We start from the raw sequence: 6,000 nt of genomic DNA on the forward strand, positions 1-6,000 counted from the left end.
CCCTGATGATCCTCTTGGCAATCATTTGTAAGATCTTGTGGTTGGATGCCTTGCAATTGCTGTACCAGATGGTGATGCAGCTGCTCAAAACACCCTCAATGGTGCTTCTGTAAAAATTGTTTATAATGGTGGGGAGGGGGGGGGAGCTTCACTCGCCTCAATCTCAGAAAGTGGTACTTTGTTAGCTAAAGGGGTGGTGTTGAGGGGCCAGGGGAGATTGATTGTTATGTGCACTCCCAGAAATTCGGTTTTCCTAACTCTCTCCAAGTAGGAGCTCTTTATGTACAGTGAGGAATGGTCAGCTTGCACCTTCCTCAAGTCCACAGTCATTTAATTTTGTCCACATTGAGATTCAAGTTCTGCTTGCACCATTCTACCAGCTGCTTTACCTCCTCTCCGTACACTGTCCCGTCATCATTGTTGATAAGGATCTCTGATCACTGTTGTGTCATCATTGTTCTTGATGATTCGGTTGAACTGGACCTAGCAGTATAGTTATGCATCAGCAATGTGAACAGCAGTGGACTGTGCACACAACCGTGGTGGGCACCAGTGCTCAGCGTGCTGGAGCTAGAGATGTTGCTGCCAACACAGACCAATTATGGTCTTTCTGTCAACAAATCCAAGATCCATTTACGGAGAGGTGTTGAAACCCAATAAGGACAGTTTACCCATGAGCTTCTGCAGAATGGTCATATTAAATGCTGAGCTGAAGTCAATAAGCAGCATCCTGGTATATGAGGCACCATTTTCCAAGTAGGACAGGAGAGAGTGGAGTGGACCGATTTGAGTGATAAGTGATAGCAGGAAGATGGGATTTAATGCAATCCATAACCAGCCTCTCAGAACACTTAATTATTGTTAAGGCAAATGCAACTGGACAGTAGTCATTGAAGCAGATTATTGTTGCCCTCTTGGGCACAAGGATGATGGTGTCTGCCTTGAAGACTGCGTGGACAATGGACCGTTTCTGAGAGATGTTGAAGACATCTGTTAGAATCTTTTTTAGCTGAACTGCAGAGTCCCTTGGCATCCGACCAGGGACGTTATCTGGCCTTAAACTTTATGTTGGTTGACCATTGGGGAAGAGGGACCTTCCTCGCCAGCATATCGATCCATGCATCAAACCATGCATAAAAGACATTTAGCCTATCAGGATGAGAGGTGTCATTGTCATTGAGGCGCAGAGTGGATTTGTAGTACGTTATGGTCTCAATGCCCTGCCACATATGCCTCCTGTCTCAGTAGTCACTGAAATGGCTGTGCAATTTCTGTAAATAATTGTTTTGTCTTCCTGATAGTGCGATAAAATGCAGCTGTTAGTGACCTGTGAGCCTCTTATTCATCAATCTGAAGGCTGCATCCCAATCTCTCAGCAGTACCTGGATCTCTGCTGTCAACCTTAGCTTCTTATTTTCTCTCAGTAGATGTATTTAATAACATTACATCCTCAATATACTTTTCTATATAGCTAGTGACAGATCCTGCATATTAATAGATGTTAATACAATGATTGTAGATAGTTGCCTCCCTGAATATGCTCCAGTCAGTGTTTTAAAAACAGTTCTGCAATGCTGAGATTGCTCCTTCTGGCCAGGTCTTTATCTCCCTTTCAGCTAGTTTGATTTGCTTGATCAGTGGTCTGTGTGCAAGAATTAGCATAACAGATAAGTGATCAGACTATGCAAGGTGGGGGGGGGGGGGCGGTGAGAAGCATGAAGATGCAGCAGGGATGTTGGTATAAATGCGTTCTCACCTCTGGCAGCAAAGTTAACATGCTGATAGAATTTAAAAGCATGGTTGAAGTCGCCAGCAACAATAAAGGAACCATTGGGGAATGTAGTTTGCAGATCACTAATGGCATCATAGACCTCACACAGCGCATACCCAACATTAGCATGGGGGAGGAGGGGGGAGATGTATACAGCCACAATCAGTGAACTCCCTCGGTAAGTAGAAGGGTTTGCACTTCATCTTAAAAACTCCACCAGAGGTGAACAATTGGTCGTCACTACCAAAACATTCACATGCCACTTCTTATTAAGGTATTGTAGATACATACACCTCCACTGTACGTCTTGCCAGAGGTCGCAGGATTTTGCCCAGAAAGAGATAAAACCTTCTGGCTGGATGGCCGCTTCAGGGATGGTATCCTGGATCCACATTTCCATCAGGATAAGCGCACGGCAGTTCTTCATCTCACACTAATTCAGACGCAGGTAATCTAGTTTATTTTCCAGCAATCAAATATTTGAAAGTAGGAGCGATGGGAGAGCTGGCCTACAGTCTTTAGTCTTGCACGAAAACCAGCATGCCTAGCACACTTCTGTTTCCTTCCACACTGCATCTGATGCCTTCTACCCTGGGTGACTGTACCAGGTAAAATTACGATATGCAATAAGCACATATTGCACACCTTCTCTGTTATACAACAACTTGCTGGTGAGGCAGACTTGCAGTATGTGGTGTTCTTAAAGATCACTGTCTTGTGATCATAAGAAATACATAAATGACAAACAACTACCTATTACTTAGAGCCGGAGAGGCCGCTAAAGAAATTAAATTAAACTAAATTTGGTCAGGAGCCAGTTATCAAATACATGAATGCAGGTGGAAAACAGACATTTGCCTAGCTCAGCAGTTGACATGAAGGTCACAGGCCCCTTTTACCCTGTGCTAAGTTGTAGGGATGAACTTTACAACTAGTTTTGCCTCATTGAAAAAGGAAATTTCAGCCATTTCAAGCAACAACTATTAGTGGCGGTAAACATGCATAAATAACAAATTAGGACTATACTAGGCTTGACCATGGTTCTCAATGACAGGATAATCTGCTTACATGAACAATGAAGGCTCCTAATGATAGCAACTGATAAAACCAGCAGTTTCAGGATATGACTACTGTCAAATGATTCTAGTTGCTCAAAAGCTTGAGATGCTGGTGAGCACTGGACCAATCCAGAATTGAAATAAAACACGAAACACTCAGCACACCAGACAGAGAAACAGAGTTAATGATTTGTGTTGATAACTTTTCTACAGAAATAGTAAAAAATTAACATAAGTAGGCTTTAAAGTGCACCTAACTAATAGGGAGGAGAGAGCAAAAAGCAAAGTTCAACATTGTGTGATGATGCAAGAGCTTAAATTACAACCATATAACCATATAACAATCACAGCATGGTAACAGGCCATCTCAGCCCTCCTAGTCCGTGCCAAACTCTTAATCTCACCTAGTCCCACCTACCCGCACTCAGCCCATAACCCTCCACTCCTTTCCTGTCCATGTACCTATCCAATTTTACCTTAAATCACACAACTGAACTGGCCTCTACTACTTCTACAGGAAGCTCATTCCACACAGCTATCACTCTCTGAGTAAAGAAATACCCCCTCGTGTTGCCCTTAAACTTTTGCCCCCAACTCTCAAGTCATGTCCTCTCATTTGAATCTCCCCTACTCTCAATGGAAACAGCCTATTCACGTCAACTCTATCTATCCCTCTCAAAATTTTAAATACCTCGATCAAATCCCCTTTCAACCTTCTACGCTCCAATGAATAGAGACCTAACTTGTACAACCTTTAAGTGCTGAAACCCAGGTAACATCCTAGTAAATCATCTCTGCACTCTCTCTAATTTATTGATATCTTTCCTATAATTCGGTGACCAGAACTGTACACAATATTCTAAATTTGGCCTTACCAATGCCTTGTACAATTTTAACATTACATCCCAACTTCTGTACTCAATGCTCTGATTTATAAAGGCCAGCGTTCCAAAAGCCTTCTTCACCAGCCTATCTACATGAGACTCCACCTTCAGGGAACTATGCACTGTTATTCCTAGATCTCTCTGTTCCACTGCATTCCTCAATGCCCTACCATTTACCCTGTATGTTCTATTTGGATTATTCCTGCCAAAATGTAGAACCTCACACTTCTCAGCATCTGCCAATGTTCAGCCCATTCTTCTAACCTGCATAAATCTCCCTGCAAGCTTTGAAAACCCACCTTATTATCCACAACACCTCTTACCTTAGTATACAACACAAATATTAGTAGAATAAAGTTTTAAAAACTCAAAGCAGCAAATCAATTTCTAAGATTGGCAAAAGAATGGGGAAGAGATGGTGAATATCTGGGATTAAAGACAGTGTCCACTATTAAGGACTTCCAGCACTCAGGGCATGCCCTTTTTTCACTATTACCATCAGGTGGGTGGCAGAGAAGCCTGAAGGCACACACTCAGCAATTCAGGACAACACACACAAAATGCTGGTGGAACACAGCATGCCAGGCAGCATCTATAAGGAGAAGCACTGTCGATGTTTTGGGCCGAGACCTTTCGTCAGTTCTCCTCTTCCTGACATTCCTCACACAAATCTGTCTGGTGTTTCCCCATCACTTCCAATGTTTTGTTTAGTGCACAATGCCCTAGCCTTAACCTAGTCCACAGCTTCCTCTTTTCTGTATCCACTGCCTACCCTAGTACCTGTAACACTCTTGTATTTGATATAATTGCCTCCCTTCCCCCTCTCTGTCCCATCTTTTGTCACGTCCTGACGAAGGGTCTTGGCCCAAAACGTCGACAGTGCTTCTCCTTATAGATGCTGCCTGACCTGCTGTGTTCCACCAGCATTTTGTGTGCGTTGTTTGAATTTCCAGCATCTGCAGATTTCCTCGTGTTTGCTCCAGCAATTCAGGAACAGCTTCTTTCCCCTCTGCCATCCGATTTCTAAATAGACGTTGAATCTTTGGTTACTACCTCACTTTTTTTTAATATACAGTATTTCTATTTTTGTAAGTTTTTAAAAAAATCTATTCAATATATGTATACTGTAACTAATTTACTTGTTTATTTCTGTCTGCTAGATTATGTATTGCATTGAACTGCTGCTGCTAAGTTAACAAATTTCACATCACATGCCAGTGATAATAAACCTGATTCTGATTTTGATTCTGAAAATGGTAGTATAATGATTCAAATGGTAGAATGTGGCATTCAGTCCAGAAGGCTACAACTGGACATCTGAGTAGGCTTAGTAAACTATGTAGGGTTGGCTGCAAAGAAATGACATAAGAAGCTAGTTGGAAGATTAAATAGTGTTCTTTGCTTTTGCATTGAGTTTTGATGGAACAATGTATAAGGCAAAAGATAGAAGTTGGAGTGACAAGTGAGTGGAACTTTGGGATCACTACATAGACTGAATGTTGTACTGCAAACTGGTCATTTAATCTGCCTCTGGTCATCCCCACTCCCCAAGAGGAAGAAAGATCCTAAGGGGAGTAAGGGGCAGCCGTGGCTGACAAGGGAAATAAAGGGCAGTATAAAAATAAAAGAGAGGAAGTATAACATAGCAAAGATGAGTGGGAAACCGGAGGACTGGGAAGCTTTTAAAGAGCAACAGAAGATATTGCCTTTTTTGGCAATATGCCAAGAAAAAATGAGGTACAAAGGTAAACTAGCCAAGAATATAAAGGAGGATAGTAAAAGCTTCTTTAGGCATGTGAATAGCAAAAAAAAAATTAAGACCAAAATTGGGCCATTGAAGACAAAAATTGGTGAATTTATTATGGGGAACAAGGAAATGGCAGACGAGTTGAACAGGTACTTTGGATCTGTCTTCACTAGGGAAAACACAAACAATCTCCCAGATGTAATAGTGGCCAAAGGAACTAGGGTAAAGGATAAACTGAAGGAAATTTATATCAAGCAAGAAACGGTGTTGGATAGACTGTTGAGTCTGAAGGCTGTTAAGTCCCCGGGACCTGATGGTCTGCATCCCAGGGTACTTAAAGAGGTGGCTCTAGAAATTGTGGACGCATTGGTAATTATTTTCCAATGTTCTATAGATTCAGGAACAGTTCCTGCTGATTGGAGGGTGGCTAATGTTGACCCACTTTTCAAGAAAGGAGGGAGAGAGAAAGCAGGGAATTATAGGCTGCTTAGCCTAATGTCAGTGGTGGGAAAGATACTGGAGTCAATTATAAAAATTACG

The sequence above is a fragment of the Hypanus sabinus genome, chromosome 21, assembly GCF_030144855.1.
Source record: "Hypanus sabinus isolate sHypSab1 chromosome 21, sHypSab1.hap1, whole genome shotgun sequence".
In the NCBI taxonomy this organism is placed as follows: domain Eukaryota; kingdom Metazoa; phylum Chordata; class Chondrichthyes; order Myliobatiformes; family Dasyatidae; genus Hypanus; species Hypanus sabinus.